Source organism: Cryptomeria japonica, chromosome 2 (assembly GCF_030272615.1).
Source record: "Cryptomeria japonica chromosome 2, Sugi_1.0, whole genome shotgun sequence".
Taxonomy (NCBI): Eukaryota; Viridiplantae; Streptophyta; class Pinopsida; order Cupressales; family Cupressaceae; genus Cryptomeria; species Cryptomeria japonica.
Genome location: NC_081406.1, coordinates 427,355,807 through 427,375,592, shown reverse-complemented (window position 1 = coordinate 427,375,592; position 19,786 = coordinate 427,355,807). Strand labels below are relative to the sequence as shown.

Sequence of the window (19,786 nt, the reverse complement as noted above, 5' to 3'; positions counted from 1 at the left end):
TAAATAAACAATCCTTGCAAGACGTCTCATTGTTTTCTATCTCATAGGATTCCTCAAGTCATGATTGCTCAGATCATTGAGCAATTGACCTTTAGAATGATAACTCCAAGAACGAGTGATATGTGATGGAAATAATCTATATGCAAAAGCAACTAAGATTTATAAGATGATAACAAATCTTGCTATGATTTTGATATTATGCTATGCTAATGAAACTAAACATGCTATGATATTGATATTATGCTATGCTAAAATGATATATGTTCTACTAATGATAAAATGCTTCTAAAATGTTTGTGATTGTGATTGAAAAGGAGAGGCAAAATAAAGACTTGGTGATCTTGATAGACAATAACTTGAATATATAAAACTTGGGGGATCCTGATAATGAGAAAATGAGGTCTATTCATAGAAGAAATGGGCAATTGGATGGTTAAGATTGAGTTATCTTAACAAGGGCTAGGATTGAATAATCCTCAATCTATGTGACACTTTCAAACTAATCGCATGTTGACAAGTGTCAATACGAGAAGGCTTGAGAGGGGAGTGAAGAGGCATTAAATGCCTAATGAGACATGATGGTTACCCTAGGGGGTTTGGTTAAGGTTGAGTTAATGGATAATCTTTTTATCCAAGGGATAAACTCTTATGCAAGGGTTAAAGGATAACTATGGTCAAAGAAATGAATGCTTGAAGAGACCCATGAGTTAAAGGGATGGTTAAGTTAGAGAGAAAGTCTCTAACCAAGGGTTACAAGTGGGTTAACCATTAATGGTTAGAGAAGACTTTGGAGGTTATCTTGTAGAAGGGATACAACCTTTAATGATTATTAAAGACTTTGCATGTTTTTGAGAAGTAACCCCTTCTTAAGAAATGTGCAAATGATTAGGAGGGGGATTAGGCTATGCAAATGATTAGGAGGGGGATTAGGCTAAAGTTGGAAAGGATTAGAACAATCTAGAAGAGGTTTAAGTATACAAGCAGGTTTGTAGGAAAATGCAAGTGGGAGGGATTTTAAGGATCTTAATTGAAATAAAATTCATTTATCTCAATTATTGGTGCAACTTGCATTTAGATAGATATTTAAATAAATTTTGATTTATTTAAATGTGAAGAGGGTATTTAATTAAATGTGAAAAGAGGATTAATGAAATAAATATGATTTATTTAATTAAAAGTTTGAATTTAGCTAGGTGAATTAAATCAAATAAATTGAATAATTTATTTAAGTAATAGAGGAAGGTGATGAATTAATTAAATATTAATTTAATTAATAGTTGAAAAATGGATGATAGATTAATTAAATATGAATTTAATTAATATCTAGATGGGCGATAATTAAACAAATATAAAATTCATTTAATTGGGTGGTCAAATATAAGTGCCTACACAAGCATATGCAATCTTTTGATAAAATTGCTTTTATTGAAAAAGATCTTTCATCCCCATATCCAATCTAAAGAACTTTTCTTCCATTTTTCCTACAAAGAGTGTTTTCATCCTCTAGCCAAAAGATGGTCAAAGATGCTCAATCTTCTAGAAAGAGTTTTTTAGCAATAAATAATTGATGATTTTACTACTACTTGAACTACTATCTTTTAAATTCAATATACCATTTTTCCTCTTTTTCTTAGTGACATTTTTATAACATCTTAATCTCTTTTAAAAACACTATAAAAATACTTTTAGTTACCATATAATTTAATAATAAGATATAATTTTCTTTTTATAAAATTAAAAGTTGTTCTCTGCACAACACAAAATAATTAATTAAATTATTTTCTTAGTTTGAAAAAGGGTACATGACATGTAGCTTGTTAGAGAAATGCAATTTATCACTTACCACATGCATGATACACATTACTAGTATGAACTTATAAAGTTTCACTATACTCATTCAAAAACATTCTCGTCTTTTATCACAATAATGAGACTTTGATAGGCAATTATATCTAGGCAACTAAACCTCCAATTGACATGCAAGCAATCCATTAATACATACATTATGTGCATAGCCTTGTTGTAGAGGATTACATGCAATCCATTACATTTGATGTCTAGCCTACTTTTATTCATGCATGTGACATATGCACCATGATTTATGTTTATAATAGTATATCCTTGTTGTAGAGGATTACACGCAAATGATTACATTTGATGTCTAGCCTACTATTTATTCATGCATGTGACATATGCACCGTGATTTATGTTTATAATAGTATATTAATTATTAAAGTGTGGAACACAAGCAATTTCAAAGTACATAATAATATGGCACCAATATCCTCACCATGTGATACAATATTTTGTCCTAAGAACATGGAAACTAAAAATACCCAAAATATCATGATGCAAAGGAGTCAACAATTGAGCAACCCTATATGTGACAATTAAAATTTGGGTTTTATGTGCATATAACTATCATAGAATGATTAAAGATGAAATATCCTCAGCGAAACACATGCTCCAAAGTGTTAAGGTACACATTAATGTGCTAACATCATATGAAGCCTTTACCATACATTGGATTTTGATACATGTGCACCATCTACAACAGTCCAATCAAGGTGGAATTGAACTTTATGTGACATCAATCAATAACATATTGTTATGCTTGCACACATGCACCAATGTTAGTGGTATCACTAGGAATCAATTCTTCTGTAAACATGGAAGACAATTTGGAATGCCCCTCTTTTTCAAAAGAAATACATGCCTCAACTTGACCTCTATTTGGAGACATGTAACAAAATCATGCAAATTTGTGTAAGATCTTTATCCAAATTATTATAGGGCTCCATAAAAATGACCTTTAGCTCAAGGTGCTCCTTAGAAATAAAAGATCCATATTGTTTGAATCTTTTTGCAGTTTTCTTGGTATAATTTTTCTCTCATAACTATAATTATTGGTTCCATCGTTGTCATGTATCATCATGAGTCGTCATATTTAGGATTTATGGCATAATAGAAAGAAACCTGAATGGGACAAAATACTCAAATGACCAATTTGCTAGGGAAGTGGATCTAATGGAGTATAAACAACCAAACCTATGACAAATTGGTTGGTGTGTGGAGTTGTAATAAGATTTTTCTTTGTGCTAATTTGTAATATAAACCATTGAGTATTATCAATAAGCTTGATGTACGTTGATTTATGATTCTCGAGCATATGTATTGTATCATTATGTAGGAGACCAGGTTCTAATGATGTCTAGAAGGGTATCAAGTTGAATATTTTCATATTTGTGTCACATACAACCTTCTACATAGCCTACTAGACTACACAAGCAACAATCTCATTATTTTTTTGGGAGTTGGTGTAAAGTGAGGCTTCATTATTTCAACCTATTTTAATGACATTTAATATATCCTAAAACACAACCATGGAAAGCGTGGCTACTCTACCACGAGCCATCACTTGTAGTGCCATGATCACCACCTCAATGTCACCACCATTCATTTCCATGGTAAGGGAGATGTGTTTGCACTCCAAAATGTCAAACTTGACTAAAAGAGGTGTCTATTTAGCATGGAAACATCAGATTCCCACACACAACTCAAATATATGGGCAACCTCTAAATAAAGCCAAGTCCTATCTAAACTAAAAATTGCAAGGAAAAGGTATAGGAGGAAACAGGTGAAAGTGAATAACCAAAATAATAGATCAATTACATGCCCTCTACAAGATTTTTCCTTGAAGACCATAAGTAGACAATCATCATACAAAGATCATTAAGACAAAGGGTACTCTTTGAGGTGAGTTGTAAAGCATCATAAGTAGAGGATAATGCATTGTTTACAAAGAGATAAAAATTATGTTTGTAGATTTCCAAAAGAGTGACAACTTTAATCATTGATCCAAAAAGAGAATTTAATAGACGAGCTCACAAAAAATGCTAACTTAAAAATGGACCTTCTCATTATATTACTTACTCCACACTCCTTATATGGAGGAAGGGGTAGTATTATATTAAATTTAAAAGAGGCCACTAAAAGTAATAAGCCTAACATGATAGGTGTTCCATGCGATTTTAATAAACCTTTGATTTTATTAGAATCTGAATATAGTGAAAGATTCATTAATGATTTATCAAGGAAGTTTTGGGTGACTACAAGATCATGATAATTACTTACCAAAGTCACACATTTTCACTTGTAATATTGTCATGCCTAGATTTTGAAGTGACATACACCTCTATTTATTTATGGCTTTGTTAAAATATCATGCCACTTAATCATGGGAATCATTGTCAAATTGTTTCTCTCCAAATCCTTCATCCTTTTCAATACCTTCAAATGGATAACAACTCAAATAGAATACATAGATTTAAAAAATTATTTCTAACAAACTGTATAAATTTAATTAATCTGCATTTAAACCCACAATCCTTTGTACATATCACTAGTTTTGAATGGATATGATTTGCACAAACACTATAATATTTTGAGCATAATGATGGGTGGAAAATGACTAGTGATAACTTTAAAAAACCCCCCTCAAAAAAAGATATAAATATTGGCGGATTTTTATTTATTTTGGATAAATATAGTAATTTTTATTGGTGAATCTTTCATTTTAAAAAAAATATTAATTTTATTGGTATAAATCTTGGCTAATCATAGAAAATAATACGAGTATGTATTAATTACTACTACAAATAATTTCATTTAAAAAAATAAATTCTTATAGAAAAGTAGAGGCCTAAGGTGGAAATCATTGATGAGTTTAAAGGGTAGACACTACTTTATTTAGTTACTGCCATTAATTTAAATTAATCTAATAGCCCTCTTTGTAATTTGTCAAATAAAATGTACTTAAAATTTATAATACTCATTGGACCCAAAATTGTTTTTATACCATTGGTTTCCATTAAGGTCAACAATTGAAAAGCAACTCAACTTCCATGAGCATTACAACTTGTAGGTACAATTTACCTGATGGAATGCAATAATGGTCATTAGATTATATTTTGAATCAATGGTGGCAACTAAAGATTGTTGATAAAACCTTAAAGTAACTAATAATTATGATGTATTATTGGTGAATAAATTCAAATTTTTACAATAAATTATAAGATTTTGGCGAATCTAATCCAATCATGTATTGAATATTTTGGCAAATCTTTGAGTTCAAAATTTAAATTAAATAAACTTTCTGGCGATTTAAATAAGACAAATAAAATTTTGTAAAAAATGTGGCAATTTAGGTCAACCTAAATCTTTTACTATTAGCCAAATTTTGTTTTCCAAATTTTTAAAAATAGCCAATTGGCGAATATTAGCCACTAAAAAAATCACTGAAAATGACATCTCCACCCATAGCTAATGCTTCATATGGTGGTAGTCGCAATCTTATAGGTCATAAAACATATAATATTTTTGTTCTTTTTCAATGCAAATAAATGTTGTCCTATAATTAGATCATGAGGAATCATCGTCAAATTGTTGTTCTACAATTTTATAATTTTTTAACTCGTGGATAAGTTGAAATACAATACATGAATTTACCATTATTTCATCATAATTCAATCAAGTCTATAAAAGTCTTTTCCATAACACCCACACTCCTTTGTAGATATCATTGATTATGAATGGATGCAATTCACACAACACTTTTTTTGAGCACTACAAGGGGAGAGTGAAACTACAATGGAACAACATTCCATTGCCAGCAATTTTTGCTATGTGGCCCTAGTCACAAGCTTGTAAATCATAGAAAACATAATATTTCTCTCTTTTTTTCAAGTTGAGTTTTAGTGCAAACAGTGGTTGTTTTGGCTAATAATGCTATTGTCTTTTCTACATATGGTCTGCTCTTTTTAATTTTTATGTGGTTTTACCTCCACTGGTGTGTCTCTCCTCCATTGTCTCTTCTCTACTATTTAGTTACAACACAGCTGATAATGCAATAATTCAACTATCACTTGCAGGATTTTGGAAGTGGAGGGCTCTTGTAAGTAAACAATGAAGGGAAAAATCCTACAGAAAACCTTTCACTTAATCTCATAATTGTTTCAAATAGATACCCCAGAGAAAAGGAGTTCATAGGAGTGAAAAGTAAACACAAAAAGCGCTATATATGTGTTGGTATCAAGCAACACACCTAAAGCAGACCAAGGAAAGAATCTAAATATCTTTAACCAAGAACTTATCTCATATTATTCAGTTCAAAACAAACCTCTTGGTCATAAGCATAATGTAGGGAGGGAGGGAAGCCACCTTGACCATAAGACCATTTACTCTCTAAGGAGGCAAGAACACGTCATGAAAATACATGTTTCAAAGACATTTATGCAATACTAGCTCAACACCTCTTGCTCATCAAAACAATCTAGTCTCATACAACTGCCAACTAAATGATTAGTAAAGGGCCATGTGGTCTCCCTTGCACAATATGTCAGAACTTTCCTCCCAAACCTGTCTATTTGTGACCAACTTAGCAGCATCGCCAGAGTCAAGCTTTCCTCTGAGGAGAAGGAGAATATCAGCAACCTTATGTTAGTTCTACTCAGCAGCCTATTCTGGTAGATGAGTATTCACTATTCTCCCATAGTTATGAACCACGAATTCCCTAGCAAATGCCGCGAGGCAAATGTTATTAGTCCATCTTACTTGTTGCACGACAGCCTGCAGTGCAAACTTGGGACTATGTCATTTGAGAGTCTGAGACACCAAACGCCTGGCACTATTGACCAACACTTTCTCACAGTTCAACTATTACCAAACTTTTCCCTCAAAGTTTCCCAACTGTACACGCATGTCTATGGAATGATATGTGCTTGTATCACAACATGAATCTCTGAGTGTGCTCTTTCTTGTATCTAACTCAAAGGAGATCTTTTTAGTGTCTCAAGTTAATTTTATGAACTCTTCCACAAGTCATTGCAGAAGAAGTGCCAGCAAGTTTTGTGAATAAGAACCTCCCAGGAAGCATCCCTGCACAATAATACTTAATGCACCAGAACAAGTTGCCTCTAGCAACGACAACCCCCTGCAGGAGATGGAATCTTTGTCAGAGCTTCTGTTCACCATGAAACAAGTTGCTTGAATGGTGAATAAGACAATGCTGCCGCTTTGATTTAGACATAACAGTTGCCAGTCTTGTGCATCTATTCTGCTAATTACGGTTTTCTAAGTTTCATGGTTTTCAGTCAATTTCTTTGTTTAGTTTTTGTACCACTGCATTTCACCAGTTGAGCATTTCCATCATTAGTTTGCCTTTGCCGCTAGAAATAATGAATGCAGCAAATTTATCCTTTTTTAGTTCATCCTTTGTTAATAATCTCTCATATTAAATTATCTCAGTATTCTTTCATCATTAAAAAATGTTTCAAGGTCTTTTGGAAAACGTATTGTTTACCTAAAATTCCTTTTGAATTTATGGATCCAGATGTTCTTGAGAAAATTGGAAATAGTATTGAAACTTTTTTAACATCTAAAATGGACTTTGTGGAGGGGGAGGTTCTGGTAAAAATTTGTGTTCTTATTAACCCTAACAATGTTTGCCCCCATACTTGTAATATCAAGTCTCATGATGGTATTTGGCACCAGTCAATTGAGAAATTAGATACGGAGCTTCTTAAGTCTCCTTTACTTTTGGATGCTCCGTTACTCATGGATTTTAAGAAAAACCAACAGGTTGTTGGCTCTGTCCCTAAATCCCTTAATAAAGATAGTTTGTCGGCGGGACCTTCGGTTGAAGGATGTGGAAATGTCTCTTCGCATAAATTGGTAGAAACAGGTCACATTAATCTTGAAAATAATCCATTGTGTCGTAGTTCTGGGAAACCAAATGATCACACTTCGGGTTCGGTCTCACTTTCGTCTTTACTGAAGACATTTTCTAATAACGGGGGTATAGTGGATGGTAATCCCCTGATGAATGGAGTAGATCATCCATTGATGATAGATTGCCCTAAGATGCCAAATAATCACACAAAGGGTAAGGACGACAATTTGTCTTCATGCACTCAAAATGAGGTTTTGGATTCTTCAAAGAATGTGAATTTAGATAAAAATGTAGTGGTTGATATGGAAACTATTAAACAGGTACCTGCCATAGGTTTTCCTAATGATGTTCCTTTAGTTCAGGAAATTAAGAATTTGGTGTCTAATAATTCCCCTCTGAATGTTGAAATTAATATGGCTAATGAATCTTCCTTAGGGAATAGTAATCCATCCTTGTTATTATGCCAGATGAAAATCTGGTTCAGCAAGTAAATGATATTTTTAACAATCATGCACATCAAATGGATGAGGGTATTACTGATAGAGTTGTTTGTTCGATTGAGAATGATTTGGGGGGTATAAACTCGACCCTCCAATTTCTGCATCTGCTAATCCTTTTGTGGTTTTGGCTACAACAGAGTTGGGTTTTGAAGATAATCCATTTATCTTGGCTTCTCCAAAGTCATGCAAGAGTTTACCAATTGTCCAAACAACTCCGGTTTTTTCACCATCTGTGGTTTCTCCTAGGAGAGGTAGGCCTCCAAATAATCTTAAGACTCAAATGGAAATTGATGCTGGAATTCAAAAGACTTTGTCCCTTTCTCTTGCTGGTGGACAAGGGAGGAATTCAGTCTCTCTTGGCATGCTTAAGAAAACATGCCTAACTCCTGTAAGTGTAAAAAGAAAGAGGAGTAAAAGATTTGTGACTAGTCCTCCTGTGACAAGATTAGGGGCTATGAAACATAATTTACAAGGTTGCTTTGGGGAAAGCAAAAATTCTCCGATTAATGGGAAGAGGGGAGCTTTGGCCTCCCCTCAAGGACAATGAGAATTATTTCTTGGAATGTTAGGGGCTTAAATGCCCCTAACAAGAGACGCTTAATTAAGTCCCAGATGGACTTAATTAAGTGTGATATTTTTATGTTGCAAGAAACAAAGTTATCAAAGGAGTCTGCTGATTTGGTTTTTTCATCTTGGAGAAGGTGGAATTTTCTTTCTTCTCCGGCTTGTGGTGCTTTAGGAGGTTTGGCACTGCTTTGGAATAATTATAATATTGAGGTACAGTTAGTGGCATCTGCTACAAATTGGATGTTGGCTTTAGTTATAAGCAAGATTTCGAAGGTTAAATTCTGGTTTTTTAACATTTATGCTCCATCAAGAATTCAAGGGAAGAGTAAGTTATGGGGTGAATTAAAGAGGATTTCTTCTCCCTTAAAACATGGTTCCTTTATTATCTTCGGGGGTGATTTTAATGCTATCACTAATTTAAATGAGAAAAGAGGAGGTGTTTTCCCTAATAAAAGGATTATGGATGACTTTGGGGATTTCATTTCTAATATGAGCCTTTTTGATTGTAAGTCTTAGAATGGGGTTTTCACATTGACAAACATGAGAAGGAATTTTTCTCAGATTGCTGAGAGATTAGATCATTTTTTGTTATCTGAGAATTGGATTGATTCAGATTTTGAATTCTTTTCCTCTATTCTACTGATCTCAAGTTCTGATCATTTTTCAATTTCCCTTTCAGTTATTGAGGATAGGGCTTCTTTTAAGTCTCCATTTAAATTTGAGCCCACGTGGTTTAGGGATTCTTCCTTTTTGCCTTTGCTTATGAAATGGTGGAATTCTGCTCCTTTTTGTTCTGGGTCCCGTATGTTTCAGATTGCTAAGAAGTTAAGTTATTTGAAATTGAATATTAGGGAATGGAATATCTCGCATTTTAAGAACATTTTTCAGGAGAAACAAAGGATTCAAGATATGATTGAGTGTCTTAATACTCATGTGCTTCAACATGGTATGGTGCCACAAGTTTTTGATGAATTGAAGTCACTAAAATTACAGCTTGAGGAGGTGTTAGCTAGAGAGGAAATCTATTGGAGACAGAAATCTAGAGAGTTATGGCTTTCAGATGATGACAGGAACACAAAATTTTTTCATTCTTCAACTAAGATTAAAAGATGTAAGAATAGGATATCTTGTATTCAGTGTCAGAATGGGAATTTATTGACAGAGCCAGAGGACATTGCTTTAGAGACAGTTAGGTTTTTTAAGTCATTATTATCTTCGGAAAATGGAAATCTCAGCAATGATATTATATCTAATATTCCTCCTTTTAGTATCTTTAGAAGACAATAAGATGTTGATGTCTCCCTTTTCCTTAGAAGAAGTTAAGTGTGTTGTCTTTACCATGAATCCAGATAAAGCTCCGGGACCAGATGGTTTTACTCCTTTATTTTTTCAAAAATGTTGGGATTTTGTGGGAAATGATGTTTTATTGGCTCTTGAGGAAGCTAGGAGAAATAGGTCTATTTTAAAAGAAATTAATACTACAATGATTGCAATTATTCCTAAAAAAGAGGATACTAAGACTTTTGCTGACTTCCGCCCCATTGCTTTATGTAACACTTTGTATAAGATATTTACGAAGGCAATTTCCCTTAGGTTGGCAAAAATTCTACCTAGGATCATTTCATTGGAGCAAGGTGGTTTTGTTCCCGGAAGGGAGACGACAGAGGGTGCAATTGTAGCACATGAGTTGCTGCATTCTATTTCCACCCAAAGAACCCCGACCATGATACTTAAACTAGACATGATGAAAGCCTATGATAGAGTAGAGTGGGGGGGCTTTATGTGTTGTTCTTGAGAAGTTAGGTTTTTCCAAGACCTGGGTCAAATGGATTCGTGCATGTATTTCTTCTGCAAGATTCTCGGTTTTAATTAATGGTTCTCCTTGTGGTTTTTTCACTTCCTCTAGGGGTTTGAGACAGGAAGATCCCCTTTCTCCCTTTTTGTTTATTCTCCTAGCTGAAACCTTTAGTTGGGCTATTAGGGCTGCTAAAGTGGGGGGGCTTTGGAAAGGTATAAGGATTCGGAATATTCCCCAAAGTATTTCTCATTGTCTCTTTGCAGATGATACTTTGTTATTTGGACATGCTTCGTTAGTTGAGGCAAAAGTGATTAAAGGAATAATACAAAATTATGTATCGTTTTCTGGTCAGAAAGTGAATGGTGATAAATCAAAGATTTTTTTCCTTAATACATCACAACTGGTTCAACATAGGTTGCAATCCTTTTGGGGATTTGAGACTGGAAATCTTCCATGTACTTACCTTGGGATTCCTTTATTTGTTAAACATGATAAGATTGGTTTTTGGGATAAGATTATTTCGGTCATTTCTAAAAGAATTCTCTCATGAAATCATAGATGGTTAACTTTGGCGGGTAAAATTGTTCTCATCAAGTCTGTTTTGAATGCTATTCCCATATATCTCATGTCTGTTTTGAAGTCTCCAAAAGCAGCTATTGTTAGTTTACATGATACTCTTAGAGATTTTCTTTGGAACAATAATAAAAATGGCAAGAAGAAACTCCCTTTAGTTGCATGGGATAAGGTATGTTTGCCTAAGGAACTTGGGGGAACAGGAATTCAGAGTCTGGAGAATCAGAATTTAGCCTTAGATGCTAAATTGGTTTGGAAATCATATGACAAGCCTAGCTCCTTATGGGCACAAATTATGTTTGCCAAATATTTAAATAGTGGACCGAGAGAGTACATTTTTAAAGTCTCAAATTTGCCTTCGGGTTCTGCTATTTGGAATTTCCTTTGTATATGTAGATCAATTATTTTGCTTCATCTCTCATGGATTGTTCATAATGGTAGAAAGGTCAGATTCTGGGATGAAGTATGGAATGGACACACACCTTTGGTGAATATTAGGGATTGGTCTCCTCTGATCATTGTTCTTTCCTCCCTTTGGGATGTTTTTGTAGCAAATTATTTTGAAATTGTGACTAGTAGACCCCTTAAGCTAGCTAGATGGAAGTCGATTGATTTCTTAGATGTTGATCAAAGCATGAAATTAGATTTTGAGAAGATTTTGGGGGATAGAGCTGTATTTCTTTCTGATTCTGAGGATGAACTTATTTGGACAAAGAATATTTCTGGTAAGTACACTGTTAAAGATGGTTACAACTCTCTTATGGTTGCTAAAGATTTATCATCTTGGCCTTATAAGTTGTTTTGGCATTCGGCTTGTCTTCCTAAAGCTGGAGCCTTTGCTTGGTTGGCAGTTTAGGACAAAGTCCTTACAGGTATGAGACTAGACAGGCTTGGTATTATTGTTGTTTTCCCTTGTGTCCTTTGTAACAAAAATTTGGAATCTTCTTCACACCTATTCCTACATTGTGATTATGCTTATGAATGTTGGCAGTGGTTGTTTGAGAAGTTAAATATATCCTTTGTTATTGGTAAGGATCTCATTTCCCATTTTAGATCTTGGCCCTTTATGTTTGCCTCATCTTTTTATGCATGCCTTTGGATCATATCTCCATCTATTGTGATTTGGAATGTTTGGCTAGAGAGAAACAATAGGATATTCAAAAAAACAAGGTCTCCTGTGTCTGAGGTTCTATTAAAAATTGAGTCTTCAATCTCTGAGGTTGCTTTGTCGTTTATTTATAAGAATTTGGAAAATCTTCTTTTTCGCACTGGGATAGTAGAGTTACTAGAGTTTGGAAGATGCTGTCAGTTTTACCCTCTCATGGTTCAATTTTGAAAAAGAATGATGCAATAGGTAAGAGATGCTCTGCTAGATGGAAACCTCCTCCGTAGGGACACTTTAAACTGAATTTTGATGGGGCCTCTCGTGGTAACCCTGGGCCGGCTGGGATAGGCATGGTAATTTATGATCATAATGCAAATTTTATTCGAGCTAAGTCTCATGCTATTGGTTTTAAAACTAACAATTATGCGGAATTTCATGCTTTGTCTTTTGGATTGGATATGGCAATCTCTTTGGGAATTAAGGACTTAATAATTGATGGTGATTCTATAGTGATTATTCAATGTGTTATGAAAAAGAAATCGAATTGTTGGAATTTGTAGTATATACTTGATCCCATTTTACAAAAATTAGAATTGTTTGAATCTTTCTTGGTATCCCATTGTTACAGAGAAGTTAATAAGATTGCGGATTATTTGACAAATTTAGCCATTGATAGCAATGCTAATCAGTGAGAGGTGGGTTTTGAGGAAATTCCTTCTAGGGTATGGGAAGGTTTGTAGCAATAGTTATATGATTTTCTTGAGTAATGTTGATGTAAAAGTTTATGATGATAATTATTCCCGCTTTCCCCTTTCATTTCAAGTATTCATGTTCGTTGTCTAGAGGAGAGTTCGAGCTCATGGTATTTCATACAATAGTGTTTTTCCAAAGGTTTTTTGATACTTTCTTTTTTGGCAAGAAGGTTTTTGGCTCATGGGATTTGGCACAGGGCTTTGAAAAATTTTGTCTTCTTCCATTGATAGCAGCTGTGGAGTCTACATTTGAAAATTATCCGATGGGTTTTTTTTGGCAAATTGTCACATGGGCTCTATGCAAAACTGATATTATATGTGTTGTGACCGCATTTTGTATGTGGTTTTGGGCGGGGTGTATAAACTGATCCGTTAGATACTATATTTTTATTTTATGAGCTGTGACCGGAGGTTTTCTTCCTAGGGTTCTTTCTCTGGTATGCTCTTTGAATTCTGTGTAAAAAATAAAAAATATTAATAAAAAAGTTTAGTGGAATAATCCACTTTTATTGAAAAAAAAAAAAACAATATAAATTACCAAAGATCATTACTGATAAGAAAACCGTATTGAAATAACAACAATGCACCACCTTCGAAATTTTGTACTTGAAACATAATGGATTACAAAAAACTAAATAACTATATTGTCTTAATTCTTAAGCAATTGAGCAAGGATCCAACCGAGAGAATCCTTGCAGTATATATCCAAATTGATTGGCTCTGTATTAATATTCCCACTATCATCATGGTCAACATTCCATCATGAAATAATTGTCCATGGCAAAGTATCTACCGTAAATTATTCTTTGTTACTTAAAACTGCATACCTACAGAATGAATTTATAAATATCCAAAATTATAAACTTGGCAAGGCTTTTACCTAGAGCTATTGACAGGCCAAGATTTATACATATTGACATCAAATAGCAAGTTTTGCACTAAGGACTTTCTCATAACTTGTTTAAAGATTGAAGAGATGAATAAATTCGAGCCCTTTTAAGAGAGGGTGAATCACTCTTGCCTGCCTCGTAAATTTCTCCCAATTGCCATCTTGGACGCAGATCTAGCTGTTTCAAACATCCAAGCAATAAAGTGATTCCTCAAATATTCATCAAAATTGAGAACTGATCTATTAAAAAATATACTTATCCAGATCCTGAACTCGAAAGTAATGTTTCTATTGCATATAGAATTTCGGTCGGGTAAATAGAAGATAACATTCTTCACAAAAGAAGACAGAACATAAATTGTTAATAAGATTTTATAGTTATCTCTCTATATATACTAAAATGTATGCGGTTAATAATTTCATGCCGCAGGAAATCAATAATTTGCATGGGTGATATATACAAAGCAGTTTTATTAAGAAATATCGTAAATTCTTCTTGTAGGGGAGGTTACTTTATTGATCCATATTATAATTGTGCTAAAAAAATTCACTTGTTATTTAAGTTGAACATCATTGATATCGTGCAAGTTTGGTTAAAAAGTAGGATGCAATTAAGAGTAACAAGGTAAATGGTTATCTACTAATAAAACACGGAGACAAGAAATTGAGATAGTCGATACCGACCTTTCCATCCTCAAGTTCATCATTTTCCGGCGGCGGTTCAAACCTTCCTAAACGGAAGTGTTCAATGCCAGTCCAAGCTACCATGACTCCTGTTTATTGGTTTATCACAATTCAGTACATTATAGGGGCAAATTCAAGGAGATAATTCCAATAGAAATATGAACGTAAATATGTCTGAGGAAAGACAGCACCCAACATTTCAATAAGTACTTTGTTTTAATCAATTACAGCTTTCTTTAACATTTTTTCGTCAAATATTTGTCAGATTTGTCTCCAATATAGATTGCTTGCTTGCAATTCATGAAAACTATGTCACAAGAATCTCATAAATTAGTGCATCACTCTCAACTTTGACATAACTCGATGGGAAAATGGGCAGCATCAACTCAGGTAAGACTCAGTCAAACTTGGTAGGCTTTGAAACATTCACCAGAAAATTTTCAATAATCTGCTGAGTTATAAAGGGCAAATTATCTGTCTAGAGTATAAATCAATGACTTCTGAAAAGAGAATTATTTCAACATTTCTCTAAGGCATATGCATTTGCCAAGCAGGAACAACTCAAAGACGTTTGTTGGACACTAAACATAGTCGAGAAACTCGGACTTGGCTAAAACTCGGCAAGCCCAAAATTTTCCACTCAGCAAAAACTCAGCAACTTAAAAAATTGGTTAAATTTCATCAGAAACACATTTTTTTTTAGCAAAATTTCAATGAGTATCCGATGAGTCCATAAATGAGAACAAAAGTGTTTTCTATTAAATTTGAATGCAAATTAAGTACAATTTCGCATGGTCGTGTGAAATCGTGATTTAATAGTTAGCTGACAACTATTATGAATTTAATGATGATTGCCTTCGAACATCATCATGATTCATCATAATTCAGAGGTTGCATATTACAATATTTTACATCTTCCCCTTCCCTGGTCTAGCGAAAAGTTTGGGAAAGGTTCTAAATTTCTAATAATTACATTTGAATCGTCATTAATCAATGATACTAGATAGTGATAAAATTAGTTGTCTAGGTTCTCCATTCGAGTCTCCACTGCCAAACCTCCTCATTGTAATCAATTTTCTTATATGACAAGAGATTCCAATTATTAGTCGGGGCTGCGAGTGGAGACCCCAAAGGATTTGAGGGGTGGTGATTGCAAGCTACACATGGTGTTAGATGTGAGAAAAACACAACGATAGAAGAGATGCGGAGGAACATTTCGTTTCCCTATGAGCCGGAAGTGGGGATTCGGTGGCTATGCCCCTGAAAAAAAATTAAGATAATTTTTTGACATGTCTGGGCCTTTTTTTTATGCAGTTGAGTTTCTGCCACAAGCTCGCCGAGTTCTCACCGAGTCTTCCATCTATGATAGATATTGTCTTTTGCAAATTCAAGCCCTTAAATGAATCTCAACCAAGTGGAACTTGTAGCTTCACATAATTTACTATTGGCATTCTAAATTAACTGGACAATCCGTTTTGTTAAGATTCAAATGAGCATCAACTAGGGTTGGGCATTAAAAATAGCATCTTTTACAGATTTGAGCCCCAAACCAAATCTCATTTGATAGACAAATTTACAAATTAACTTAGTGTTTGTTTCTTTCCATTTTTTAAAATGACAATCAGCTTCCAACAGTGCATCAATGCTAGAGTCCTTCCATATCAGGAATTAAAAGAGATTGTCTGTATTTTGGCTGGGTTACCCTATGAAACTCAATTTGAGTACTGTCATTTTTTGGCTTGTTGTAAGGGCCATAGTTGTCATGTTTGAATGAAATTTGATTTGTGGTTTTCACAGAGCTCACAAGGTTGTCTGTGTCAAAGTTTTACTATTCAAACTAACAACTGTTGCAGGTTGATAAAGTTTGCAGCTGTTTGTTGTCAAATAAAGGTGAGATTTGAACATGATATAAGCAGCAGTGATGAGGAAGAGGTGGAAAGTGGACTGAGATACATCTATTCCTTCACTTTGTTCCAAGTTTTGTAGGAATAAATCTGAGACCTACCCATTTGGAAAGTGACAAAACCACGTGATATTTCTGCCTCACAACATGGTAAAGTCTGTTCAAAAGTTCACCTAGGTGAACAAAAAATTTGCTACATTATTTTACTACTTGTTTAGAATTAAATTTGCTTTAAAGTTTCTTTCTTTCCAATGTTTCAGCAACTTTAAAGCATCTCATTTCAAAGCTCCCTTTTTGGGACTAAAATAAAGAGTATTTCGAAGTCTCGAAGATTAGGCATTCGTAAACTATAAGTACTTTGAGCAACGTTGATAAACTATTGTTCAAGTTGGTTAATTTATGTCTACATTTATTGTGTTGATAATTTCACCAAGTACAATAAAATTAGATTGTACTCAAGCAAGCTTTGTATTATCATGTTTACAAGCATATGAAAGGAACTCTAGGTTATTGTTTGTGTTATCATGGTAAAATATAAGGATTTGTAGATTTTGATTGGTAGATGTCTTTACTTTGTCAAGAGTAGTAGCATGTTTGATGAGTAAGCGTCAATAGATAGTTGCATGATGCACAACAAAAGTAGAATCCATGGTAGCAAGACATGCTTGCAAAGACGTTGTGGTTACGAAGATTGGGTAACAATATTACTTTTAAGAGTCATATAGTATTGAATTTTGATTCACAACTTACAATTTGTTTGGCTAAAATTTTTGTTTAGCATACTTCGACTAACCATGTAGATGTGTAATATCATTTTGTTAGGGAGATGGTTGGAACCATGGTCGAAAAACTCAGATTTGACAATTTCATGACTAACCCAAATTTTTTACAGACTTAAGACTTGACATAAACTCAGTGAAGAACTTGGAAATAACTTAGCAAATTTATTGAATATTAAAAAGTAAATAAATTTTTTAAAATATTCTTCGAAAACAAACATCTTATTGAATATATGGAACATATTATTAATTTCCTTCATAAATATATCAAAATTAGAGCTCAATACACATTGTAGTCGGTCAAGTGGATCCAAGTTCTCATCCTCGAGATCTGGTAGTGGCGATGGTGGAGCGGCCAGTGATACGTTGAACCTACTCAGCCAACTGTCAACCCTCATTGCCTCAACACTCCCCTGAGTACCTAGTGGGGGAAATAGAGCTAGTTGTACAAGCAGAAGAGGCAGTTCACACAATAGAGGCATCAACTAAGATCATGGCTAATCGGCCTGAGGAATCCTAAGAGGAGATCGGAAGGGATACTATTACGTAGTTCAAACAAGCCAACACTCTAGAAGGAGAGAATTCAGAAGGGTCGTCTAGTGACGATGAGACTCAAGGGATGCATATCCAAATCTCTAGACTAGACCACAAACAACAATACTTGGCAGAGTTGGAAGACATAGCACTGGTCACTCATGAGGTTGTAGATTTGCCACGCCAAATGGACATTGGTCTCATTGCCGTAGTGACCATTGAGACTGAGAAGATTCTTGCATTCATGCAAGTGGAGTGCAAGGGAGAGTTTTCTCGATGTTTTACATCTCATTGATGGTCGACCATGGAGACACCTGCTATGATGGTGGCATGGCACCCATTGAGATCCCCTATGATTGGCAAGCATGGTTGAGTGCTCAGTGCACTTCATGACATGGAGACATATTTTAGGGACGTCTTTTATAAATTGAGGCAGGTGATAGATTCTCTTGAGGAAGCTAGTGAAGCCAAAGAGAGTGCACTATGGTAGGTAGATAGTACTAGGGGTGAGTTGGCAGACCACATTAGCAAATTTCAAGAACAACTCACCCAACAAGCCTAGCTTGCCACTAAGGAACGTGAGAGTCATGTAGCTGTGGAAGCCACCTTGGCCAAATGGGACGCTTAATTGGCTAAGCAAGAGAGTAGACTAGATTAACAAAAGGCAGAGTTTGCAGAAAGAGATGTATAGTTGGCAAGGTGAAGGAGGCAATTGCCTCAAAAGGAGCAATAGTATTAGGCCATGGTCTTGGAGTTGGAACAAACAAAGGTTCACCTAATGGAGGTGCCTCTCTAAGGTCAAAGGTTCAGGGGAATGAGAACTTGTCGTTGAGTGTGACTTGAGGATCTGTACAAAGCAAGTGCAGTGCCTTCGTCAACGACTCTCTATAGCGGTATCCACATCTATCCCAACGTCCTCAACTTGTCAGGGACATCCTTTGACCCCCCTCAGTAGAGTTTTGTTGTAGATAGCTCTATTTTTGCTTTAATTGCCTGGAGGACGACTCTCTTTCTGGGGGGGGGGCTGATGTAGTTGGCTGAGAGTGCCGAGTTTGTTACTAAATAAATATTAGTTAGCCAAGAGTATAAAGTGCCTTAGAAGTTAGTCAACTATTTGGTAAGTAAAACTATGTTATGTAATTGTGTTATTTGTCTCGGACGAATGTTTTGTTACTTGGCAGTTCCTTACAGTTGGTAATCTTAACCAACCAAGGACTACTATATATGTACTCATTTTGTGTGTCAGGGATTTCTTGTCGTTGTCACATACGCATTGCATACCAGTTGAATGTAATAAATGCTCTATCTTTCTGGAAGTTGCATTTGTAACTTGATATTTCTATGTTGTGTATTTGATATTCTATGTTCTAAAAGTTACATTCTCATTTATTCTATATGTTAAGGAACATAACCTTACCTGAGTAAACATATCATAGATCGAAAGTGAGTTCAAGTTTTCAATACATATGAACTTCAAGTTTCAATCTCAATAAACATTACAAATCATGAATTTCTTCTACAACTAAAGCTCATAAAATATCTTTTAGTCACAGTGTGGGTATCATGGAACTTGATGGCGTAGTATCTTCTATAGGAGCTTCAAGCATATATGTGGTGAACCCATTGTTGATGGCTTTCCATCCTTGCCTTCTATGTCATCATGTGTTGCCACATTTGCTTGCCATCTAGCTTCATCCTCTCCAAAACAGCTATCTTATTCTTAGTATATGGTGGATCCATATCCTCATCAATAAATTTCAAATATGGATCAATGTTATTGAGGTCAAGCACATGATGTATGGAAGGATTATCTACCTTCTTTTCAATCCAGCACTTTTGAGTTGACCTATTGTGTTTCTTTGTGTGAATGGCCTCAAAAACAATACAATTCAGCTCACAACCAAAAGTTCTATAAGGCTGGGATAAAATCTGGATGGCAAGTTTTTGAAGATTTGGGTCAAAGCACCAAAAT

The 19,786-nt window shown here is 34.6% G+C and overlaps 1 long non-coding RNA gene across 1 annotated transcript; it reads right to left on the bottom strand.

Annotated features, from left to right (window-relative positions):
• Positions 1–13,572: 13,572 nt before the first annotated feature.
• Positions 13,573–19,262, bottom strand: LOC131062015 (uncharacterized). Its single transcript, XR_009110643.2, has 2 exons — positions 14,599–19,262; positions 13,573–14,092 (listed from the first exon to the last, which is right to left on the bottom strand). It is a non-coding gene; the product is annotated as an uncharacterized LOC131062015 (long non-coding RNA).
• Positions 19,263–19,786: the final 524 nt, after the last annotated feature.